This window comes from Lygodium microphyllum, chromosome 20, assembly GCF_053477565.2.
Source record: "Lygodium microphyllum isolate KBCC chromosome 20, Lygodium_microphyllum_v1.1.10, whole genome shotgun sequence".
In the NCBI taxonomy this organism is placed as follows: Eukaryota; Viridiplantae; Streptophyta; class Polypodiopsida; order Schizaeales; family Lygodiaceae; genus Lygodium; species Lygodium microphyllum.
Genome location: NC_141154.1, coordinates 37,022,982 through 37,034,704, shown reverse-complemented (window position 1 = coordinate 37,034,704; position 11,723 = coordinate 37,022,982).

The window sequence follows — 11,723 nt, the reverse complement described above, 5'->3', positions numbered from 1 at the left end:
ATATCACAAAATATTGGTGTAATCAATTAGTTTTGATATCGATAAATTATTCCTTCTATTGATATTATTATGCTCAAGTTTTTAACTTTGCCAAACGATCCACAATTATTGTTGAAAGTTCTAAACCATACTTTTAACAAATAGCACTCCTTGAAATATGTATTCGTATTTAATTTATTTTGATGTATAAACAGCATACACTCTTGTTCTTTCTAGGACTCTAATGGCATCTATCTCATCATAATCTACATACATATTAAATAATGTAGGCATAAGTTTTCTCAACCCTAAGATTGCTTTACTAGAGTTTCATCATTTCAACAAGGAAAGCACGTGATCATTTCCAAGAAAAGAACATTCACACCTCACTCCAATAAACTTTCTAGTACTCTTCATTCAGTACAAGAGTCCTTTGAAGATTTACCAAAATACTTTTTAAGATACTACTTCCTAGAAACTATTCCCAAAGACAACATCCTCATAGAATCCACAATGCTAAATCTCAAAAGGGTTAGATTTTGTACCACTCCTTGAAATATGTATTCTTGTCTGATAGATTTTTGAAGTATAGAATACCTACACCCTCATTATTTCTAAGATTCCCATGGACATATATTCCTTTACATCATTAGGTATCTCCATATGTATTAAACAATTTTGTCACAAGCATGGTAACCATTGTCACATTTGATTGCATCTAATGCGTATTATCTTGGTACAGTACTAATCTGATTTCAAAATCTAGGACATATATCTGATGCTACATCAATGCAATATAATTATACATATAATATTAAAATAACACACTTTAAAATTTTAGAATCTTTACTTCAAACACTTAGTACTTGAGGGAATAGAAGCTTGGGACTAGAAAGTTTGAAAGTTGAGGGAAAAGAACTTAAAATATTGAGGAGGTAGAGAGAGTTTCACTCTTGGTGAGGGCTTGAATAACTAGCACATTGTGTGTGTGTGTGTGTGTGTGTGTGTGTGTGTGTGTGTGTGTGTGTGTGTGTGTGTGTGTGTGTGTGTGTGTGTGTGTGTGTGTGTGTGCGTGCGTGCGTGCGTGTGTGCGTGCGTGCGTGCGTGCGTGCATGCGTGCGTGCGTGTGTGTGTGTGTGTCACACACACACACACACAAGGTGGGTGAGAGAGAGACAAAGAGATAGAGAGACAGAGAGAGAGAGAGAGAGATTGAAATTCGAATCTAATTAGAAAAGAGGGAGATAGATTTTTTTTGGGGGGACAAAGAAAGAGAGTGTGTGCCTATAGTGCGAGAGGGAGCTCTCAACCAACTACCAAAAGAGTCCAAACACAAGTCACAAATGGTTGGAAATTGTCATGCAAATGTCTAGTTCAATGGCCACTTTTTGCCTCATAAGCAAGGATGGTCATTGGATGCCATCAACAAACTAACTGATAAGCAAGGATGGTCATTGGATGCCATCAACAAACTAACTAATAGGTCAAATTGGACTAAAGATCTCATCCATCAAACATGGAAAACCTAGATCACGATTTTTCTCAACCCTTATATTTCCTTTTTAGAGTCCAAACATTTCAACAAAGAAAAACACTTGATCATTTCCAAGTAAAAACCATCTAACAATCACTTCCAATAATGTTTCTACTACACTTCCTCCACTAGAAGACTCCTTCATTTTTACCAAAAGTCTTTTCTAGAATCTGCTTCCTAGAAACTAGGATAATATATGTGTATTCCTCACATAATCATAAATGCTAAACCTCAAAACAATCCAAACATGTATTGTTCATCTAGCAAGTGATTAGCTATTTGGAAGAAAAACTAGGATAATATATGTGCATTCCTCACATAATCATAAATGTTGAACCTCAAAACAATCCAAATATGTATTGTTCATCTAGCAAGTGATTAGCTATTTTTTCTTTAGATTGTACTTTCTCCCTTGAGAACTTCTTAAGGATTTTTATTCTTTTGTGCCAAGGGCTAAAAGTTCTATCCAATTCTAGGATACAATCGCAATTTTCTAATTGTAAAATTGAAATAAAACTTATATTGAAATTCTTGGATAAATCTTGCAAGTTATCTTATCAATCCTTCTCCAAATTCCTTGTTATAGCTTACCCAAGTCAATCTATCTAGATATTCTAATCTAGGTCATACTATGCAAAAGTGTTATTCAGTCCATCGTCTAGAGGATAACTTCAATGATTCATTTAAAAGGTTGTAGTAGAATACTATATTTATCCATATCCATATACAAGAAAATTGATTAGTACATTTTTTGCTCAAAGATTTGCTTTCCTTTGTCAAGAGGAATCACAAAAGATATTAACATACTTCCCTTTTCCAAGAGGATTTACATGTCATGTGACCAACCTTGCCTTTTTTCACAATCCATATGTGCCAAGCTTTAATGATAATTATTGATGATAGATAGCAACCTTATCGTCTAACACCAAAACAACTTGGGGTGATTGGTTTTCTCTTTTATTCATAAGGCTATGTATTCCATTAAACAAGATGGAACAAGCCTTATTCCTTCAAAAACCTTAATCTCAATCCAAAATGTCAAAAAGAAGAATGAGATTCTCTTAAGAAAACAAAAATGCTAAAATATTTATTTCATAAGAAAACTTATGTGTGCCTCTAGATGTAGCATAAATGTCTTAGTTTTTATTATTGTGGATTTTTAGGTATTTCCATAGATCTCCAAAAACAAAGCTTGTGAAATTTAAGCTTGAAAAAGTAAGGAGGCCATCCATGCATTTCCAAGACTTTATAAACCATTGGGATTCCAACATACCCTATACTTTTGCCATTAATCTCCTACAATTATTCTTCAATCATATAGAAGTGACTTGGTTTACCATCTTATAAATAAACTTATCATGACATAACTAAAATCAATAGCTCTATTTCATACAATGGTGTATTTTCTAGTCTACCACACATATATAATAGGCTACAACATGTGGTGTTTCATTTGAATATCTATTATGCTTACTAATGGATCTTAAACCACAAGGATTGAACTTGTTAACATCGATGTTGTACTATCTCAATGTGTTTCTTATACCTTGAGAAATAAATCCACACTATGGTGGGCTATGTATCAATTGGCCCATGCCCTCCTCCAACTCCAAGAAACTACACATGACCCATCCTATAATATGGTTTTATTTGGTACTTGGCAAGGTATCTAGATATGGTGGTTTGGGCAAAGGCCAATAGTCATTCCTTTTTTTACTAGTGTCTTCAACCAATTATGAAGATATGACATTGAGATTCTCTCATAATTTTAGTACATAACCACAATCTTAAAACCAAAAGGAATTCTCAATAGCAAAGGTGGAGTTTACTTAGCGAGAGGTACTTGGAATTGCTAAACATGAGTTTCATAAGGAGGTCATTGATATCATCGAGAGAAAGTGACCAGCTTTGGGAGATCCTACCCATCCTCACTCACAAGCAGATGGAGAGACCGTAAAGTCCCACGAAATACAAGGTATACAGGAGGTACATGGGGCACATGCACATGAAGATGAAGATACAAGAAGCGTTGTGGATTGTAATCAGTTTTCAAGATAAATAAAGCAAGTTTGATTTGAGTATGATAAGGAATTTGAACTCTTTCACAGAACCCATTATTCAAGGAATCATTAGGCCAAGGCTATGATAGAGGTTGGTGATCTTGATGAGCCATGTGTTGTACTCATAGATCTTGGTTTAGAAATTAATCTACTGTCGTCGAAGAGTCTCTACTCCAAAGAAAGGTGGCCGATTAACATGGATCATGGGTGGAGAATTCGAGCTATGAATAACTCATCAGGGGATTTGTATGGTGCTTGTCCTAATGTGAAAATGACTATTGGAGATGTGGATAGTACCTAGTTTGAAGCAAGAGAAGTCATCATTGTTGTGATATACAAATAAGTTGCATTTTCGTCTCTTAAGATGAATGGATCCAATTGTCTTTGCAAATAATCTTGTAGTATGAACGTTGCCATAGCTTGTGAGAAAATCTTCATATGGCTGTATATTCATAGACTTCTAAAATTTTCATAGAGTTGGTCTGTTTACTTTTGGTATCTAGATATATTTATTAGGTAGAACATTCATAGAAGAGTGGTGGATTAGTAGGTGGATTAAAATATTTTGTAGACTTATAGATTAGCTAGTAGGGTAGCTACCTTAGTGTCTATTAGTGTATACATTTCAAAGGAATAGAATTAGAATGGCCTAGCTTTATAGCCTAACCAGTGTGTGTTCAAATTATGAGTAGATTCCTTAGTGTGAAATTTACACAAGGTTCCTCATTTGGCATCCGTTCTACACACTTATATTTCTTTAAAATATCCCTCTAGCAATATGGAATCAAGACTTTAAATCCTTAAGTCCCTTTAGTTATAAAACTTTTCAAGTCAATTAGGTCATATAACACATAAAAAGTTCATTTGCACAAACATATCCTTTTTAGAGAATTCAACTTGATATGTCCTTAAATTCCTTGTGTGGTAGAGACCTACAGCATATTAATTATTGGTTGTGTGAATGGGAATGATTGTATCTCACTAAGAAAACCATCAAAAATGGACCCTACCTATTCCACCATGACTTCTCTCTCTAGAAAAGAGGACTTTTCTTGCTACTTGCACATACTTAAAGTCTTTTATCTAGTCAAAGTGTGGTTTTGGATGTGGAGCATATTCTAAATGATCACCTAAGGTTAGAAATGAGATCATTCACAAAAGTGTGATATGCACATTTGATAAACGCTAATGTGCATATCACACTGTATTTTTGTAATGCATCACTCTATGTCTCATGATGAACCTTTAGACATAGTAAAAAGATGGTCACTATGATATACCTAAACAAGTAGAGCAGAAAAAGATACCATGATTAGTTATGCAAATTTTTACAACATCATAGAAAGCTAAAAATTGTAATATACATATTAGAGACAAACAACATGTACTCTCTCATATGTGTAGTTATGCATAGTAGAGAGGATAAATATAATCTGTAATTTAAGAACAAGCAAAGCATAAGTGGATTCCCAGAAGAGTTGGGAGAGAGTATCACTAGGAGAGAAGGGTGAGTGTACTCGTGTGATGGAAAAAAGAGAGGGAGGAGTTGCAAGGGAGAAAGCACATTGATGCCATTACCTTGATGGGTAAAACGATACACGCAAGTAAGCCTTTGCCGCTTCTTCAAAGGGAAGCCGATGCCAAGTGATGCAATGTGTGATGGGAAAGTCTTGGAGAGAAATGGGAAGGTATGATGGTCACTAAGGGAGAAATGCACACCTTTATATAGCCAAAAGAAGAGTACTTATATTCATCAATGTTCCATATCTCGCGTCCCCGTCATGATAGTCATGTTACTTTGTACTAGCATTCCTAGTGCGCTTCACGCACAAGGAACGCTATCCCGCTTCGCAGTAGCTTCGATGCCGCGAAGCGGGGTGCCCTATCGCACAGTGGATAATGCTATCACAAAAACATCACATGCTTTATAAACTCTCCTCTACTCACAATCCCTCTATCTCTCATCCCATTTACACCTCCCCCCTCTGTATCCACACTCACTCACTCACTCACTCAATCTCTCTCTCTCTCTCTCTCTCTCTCTCTCTCTCTCTCTCTCTCTCTCTCTCTCTCTCTCTCTCTCTCTCTCTCTCTCTCTCTCTCTCTCTCTCTCTCTCTCTCTCTCTCTCTCTCTCTCTCTCTCTCTCTCTCTCTCTCTCTCTCTCTCTCTCTCTCTCTCTCTCTCTCTCTCTCTCTCTCTCTCTCTCTCTCTCTCTCTCTCTCTCTCTCTCTCTCTCTCTTACACACATGTATAAAAGACCAAATATGCATTTGCATCAAAAAGTACATAGACTCATATATACATGCAATGACCATGCACCAAACTTATAGACTTGTGTCTATACTTGCTCTGCACAACAATTAGAAACAACTTGTATCCTTAGATGTTACAATGAGAAATAACATTCCTACAATGAAACGAACCACAAATGAAAGATATATGAGCCACACCACAAATTTAAGTTTGTCCAAGCATTGCATGCAAACTCTCAGTAGTAAACCCACATAGGTGAAGCAAAGCCCAAAACCAAAGTTTCTTCTAGAGATTGCACCAATAACCTTGCACTACAATTTCAAGTATCAACAAACCATAAAGTGTCACTTCTTGATTGTGCCTATGCATCTACATCCAAATGTTACAAAAAAATTTACAGTTCCCATAGGGTCTAACCAAAACGAAGCTTTCTTTTCTTTGAGAAATAACTGGGAAATTTTCCACTCTCCAGTATAGCATGGCCAGGCGAAGCAAGTCCGATCGCCACTCTTCGTCTTGTTGATGGTACAGGGGACTTAACATTAAAACAACAATACCTGCTATGCGCAATAGCTAGAAGTAGCTCTACATGATCATTCAATGTTACAATCAGAAATAACATTGCTACGCTGGAATGAACCACAAAGTGTAAGCATATCCAAGTATCAAATACAGATAGGTGAAGCAAAGCCCAAAACCAAATCTTGCTCCAGAGCTGAAAACTTGGTACCATAAATCCAAGTATCAACAAACCACGAAGTACCACTTCTTGATTACACCTATGATAAATAGATATAGATACATCTACATCCAAACGCTACAAAGATGTTGAAACTTTCCATCGGGCCTAACCAAAATGAAGCTTTCTTTTCTTTGAGGAATCACTGGGAAAAATTCCACTCTCCAACACAGCATGCTCAGGAGAAGCAAGTCCCATTGCCACTCTTCGTCCTGGTGATGGTACAGGGGACATGATAGTCTTTCCTCTCTTTCTTGTGCCTAAAATTTCAAAAGCTCACAACATAAACATGAACACATCCATCAATTGACAAATATCACTTAACACTGGAATAACAATACCTGTCTTAATACTTGCAAACCACTTGGTAGGCATTGTCACACCTTGATGTAGCGTCACAAAACAACTGAGGTCCTTAAATTCATATGCCGGCCACCCCCTCGGTATTTTATCAGTGTGAGATCGCCAAAACCTCTTGTCTTGCTCAGCTTCACCCATATGCACTCAAAAGCACTGAGTATACCCACAATGCACCACCTCAATAAAGACTGGAAGTAAAATCTCTATGTTGACATCATCATACAAACGCTCAATGACCCTTGCAAGCGTTCTTCTTATAATATCATCCGTTGTCACTGCGCGCAAGTCACACTGCAGTTCCTTCTAATACTCAGAAGTTGGATAATAACCCCAGCTTGGAGTAGGCATCTGCAAAAGTCAAGCAAACACTTATATACAGCGTAGGGAATATATACTCAATTACCATCGAGTATATGCCAACCGAATACAGCTTTGAGGCTATCTCACATACACACCAAGCAAGGACTACAAAGCCATCAAAATTCAATAGATACATCTCTAGAAAAATTCATCTCCGTATGCATCTTTGCAAAAAAGCAATGCACCTCATTGCATCTTCTGAAGTACCTCCTTGTACACAATGTTCGTCGTGACATTCATAGTGCTTCCATCCTCATCCAATAACACCCTCACACCGCATGAGGATTTCACCCTTGAAAATGCAACATACAACTGTCCATGTGTAAATACTAGTGTCTTTAAGTAAAGACCAACAACAGATAATGTCTGGCCTTGCGACTTATTGATCGTCATAGCAAACGCCAATCGAATAGGAAATTGTCTCCGCCTCATAGCAAATGGAAATTGCAAGGTGCTAGGAATAAAAGTGATCCTAGGAATAAAAACGTGTTCCCCTACATTTGTCCCTTTTATTATTTCAGCATCTATCACCTTTTTATTGAATGCCTTACACATCAACCGTGTACCATTACACAAACCTTTTGCTGGATTTAAGTTCCTAAGCAGAATAATAGGTGCATTCATCTTTAGCAACAGGAAATCCACCTCCAAGATCCAGTGTATTTAAATACTCTACAGAGTATAAAAATGAGCTATCACCCGTCTCTGCAATTGAATCTGCACTATAGTACTGTATAACCTCTCCTGGCATTGATTGCAATGCACAATGATTCAAAGAAGCCACCTCTGTATTCCGCGCTGCAAGTATAGCACGCTCACTAAAATATGCCCCAAAGTCTCTCACCGCGGACACATCACCGTACACACTATTAACCAAGGTTTCAATAGAGCACCCTTTCAATACCATGCTAGATGGAATATGTAACTTATCACAATTCTCCGTAATACCCAGTCCATCCCCTATCCCTTGAATCCAAGCAACAAATCCATTATCCATTACACCACCAACAATTGACATCCTCATATTCCCAGATAACCTTAGCACCTTAACATACTGCCATAAATGAGAGCAACATAGTGCCACATTAGCAATATCTTCACGGGAGCCCTTCATCACGACAGGTAGGATTAGCCTAAAATCACCCCCAAGCAAAGTAACCTTTCCACCAAATGGTTTATCACAGCTCATAATATCTCTTAAAGTTCTATCAATAGCTTCAAATGCAAACCTGTGCATCATGGGAAAATAAGGCTCAATTGCCTGAATAGTTGAGCAAGTTTGCTCTAAACAAGAATATTATAGGTGGATCGATTACATAGATCCAATGGAATTTTAAATCTCGAGTGAGCAGTACGACCGCCCTACAGAAGAAAAGCAGCAATGCCAGATGATGCCGTTGCCAATACTATATGACCATCATTGCGCAACCTAGCAAGCAAACACTTGTAAAGAAACGTCTTTCCAGACCCACCGGGACCATCCAAAAAAAACATCCCCAAAGTTTCCACCAATGGCACCTATAACTGCATTATATGCAATCCTCTGTCCATCATTCAACATTGCCTCCATACAAACACAAACTCTACGTTGCTCCAGTATATCATATGCATATTCATCTTCTAAAAGAGGGTTAGAACACAACTGAGAATCTGTTCGATGAGGTTCTGGCAATCCATCAAAGTCAGACAATCTTCGCCCATGTTGTCGCAAAAGATCCTGAAGATGCAATAAAGCCCTCTTTGATGCCTCTTGTTGTAGAACTGCAGAAGATATATGCACATGCTCTAGCTATAACTTATACAAAATATCCTCCACCATCGGTGACATAAACCTATCCCAGAGCTGACCAGGCTGCGCAGGCTCACAGAAGACCAAAATTGCAGCAAACAAGGCACGCAACTGGGCACCAATTTGTATAGATGCAGCCTCTTCCAAGCACACAACACACTCATCATCACCCTCTAACATGCCCTTTGCAATGCAAGCTTCCTTAAAGGTGTTGTACACCACATTGCCAAGAGTACGCAAATCATCAAAAGACATACATCCTGGAGACACTGTCAAGAGCATTCGCAAGTAATAACGCTCACCAGATGTGGGCGGCACAAAGTATATTTGACCACACGTATTTCCACGCTTTCTCTTCGTCCATACCTTTCGTTTGGCATTCCACACCCAATACACTGGGAAGTCTTGATACCGAATAGCTCGAGCCTCTGGATGAATACGATTGCACACAAACCATTTCGTAAGAGTAGTTTTCCTGATATCTTTATTCTGCATAACATCTGATATATTGTCTGTATCTTGAAACACCACATAATTCTCATCAGGCAAGTGCACCTGCAACCGCTGTATATCAGGCTTCTCATTGTGCAATGCATAGTCATATATTCGCCAACACGCTTCCGAAGCAGAAACATACCGTGCATCTAAATAACTCTTGATCTCATCCACTTCACGAATGGTCGTACCATTTAACCCTGAGTTTCCAACAAAAAATTTAATCGTTGCACGATCATGTCCCTTGTATATATACTTATACAAATACTTAACAGCTGCCACCGTTGAGCACACCTCAACATTATATGTGCATTGTATTTTTTACTCAAGTACGGATTGTATGGAACAATCCATCGATTATCAATAGTATTACCCTTTATTGTGACTGTCTTTCCATCATCTCGTCTTCTATAAAAAGGATAGCCAGAGCTATCAACAGTTGTTACATTCACAAACCTCCGAGGGAATTTTTTAGTGCATCGACCATTGCGCATGCAAGGGCTCTTGGGATTCATTACACCGCAAGGACCATGGACATTGCATTTTGAGATAGTTTCAAACAAAACTGACAACTTTGCTCTATCAGGAAACTCAGCACAAACAAATCTATCATAATGGCATGCTTCAGAGGGTTTAAAAGGGTGCTCCAAAATTAGCAAAGTATGAGAATGTGGTAGCCCCCGCTTTTGAAACTCAATCACACTAACATAGCCTACAACATTTCCAAACAGATTCCTTTTCAACAATGTATGCATCATATCAGCATGTTTTTTATGGAATACCCAAGCAGTCAAATCAGGACGATCATAAGCAGTCTGTCCAGGCAACAAAGCATTAGTTATCTTTAACCACTTTGGATTACATGTCATCGTTATAAATAGATCAGGTTTTCCCTTACTTCTCACTATAGCCATGGCATCTTGATACAACTGATACATGTGTCTTGGCCCACCAGTAAAAGAAGATGGCAAAACCACCCTTTTTCCAATAGAGGCACCAACAATCCCCATGGGCCCATCATCCATCACTCCCACCATATCTGCTAAGCTCTTATAAACTTTCGAGCGTAAAACTGATTGATTTTGACGACACCAAGCTAACCTACATTTCTCTATACTACAATAAGCATCAACAATAAATTGTTGCAACAATCGGCCACCCCGCAACATGCACACCTCAGTGTCCTCACGCACTTGTAGTCGAAATGCATAAAATTGCATCTGAGTAACACAGTCCTTATTAGACAATCCATGTATATTAATTGGAACATTAACACCACTATAAGGTACCTTTACATGCCAACCATCATCACCCATAGGAAAAAGAAGAACGTATAGCATTGGCATATATGCCCTATGTAAGTTTGAAATAGCAATACATCGTCCATCCCGACTATAAACATGTATGTCTCGACGATCAAGAGTATTCTCATCGCCTTGTCCTGGCATGATAGCTGCAACCTCAGTCATCGCCACTGGAGCTGAGTATTGTCTATTAGCATGTTGAACCCCAAAAATAGTCATTCTCAAATCATGCAAGGGATTGTTTTGCAATTGCATACCCACGGATCTAAAAGCTTGTGCATATGCATTGTGCATATGCATCATAGACTGAAGCTCCCCAAGCAAGTTTGGCAATAAATTAGGCATAACATCCAACCGATTAGATAACTCATGCTCAGTATCATAAATATAAAGTTGTGTAAATCTTGGCCTTTCCTGTCGTTGCACATTAGGAATCAAAGGGCCTATACAATGATAAATGGAGCCGTGCACTCTAAAGGTATAAGAATTTCCCACAACAGACAAAAGCTCATCAACATTGGCACCAAGTGACACAAATGCAAGAGCACTATTATATGCTCGTATATTATTTTTAAATACTCTGCTTTGAGGATGCATACCATGCAACAAATCATGCAATAGCTGTGGTGGATATTGCAACCGTGGCAACATTACTTTTCCATTTCGACAACAATGTTTACCAAACAAAACTGACCCCTGCACTTGAGCCTCACATCTCCACAATTTAGCCGAACATCGCTCACATATCTCAGAAAGACTCCCCATGGAATGCATAATCGGGTCTTGAAATAGCAATATTGTAGTTGCAAGATGAATATCCATTGCAGGCAAAGCATGTAAAATGGAGCA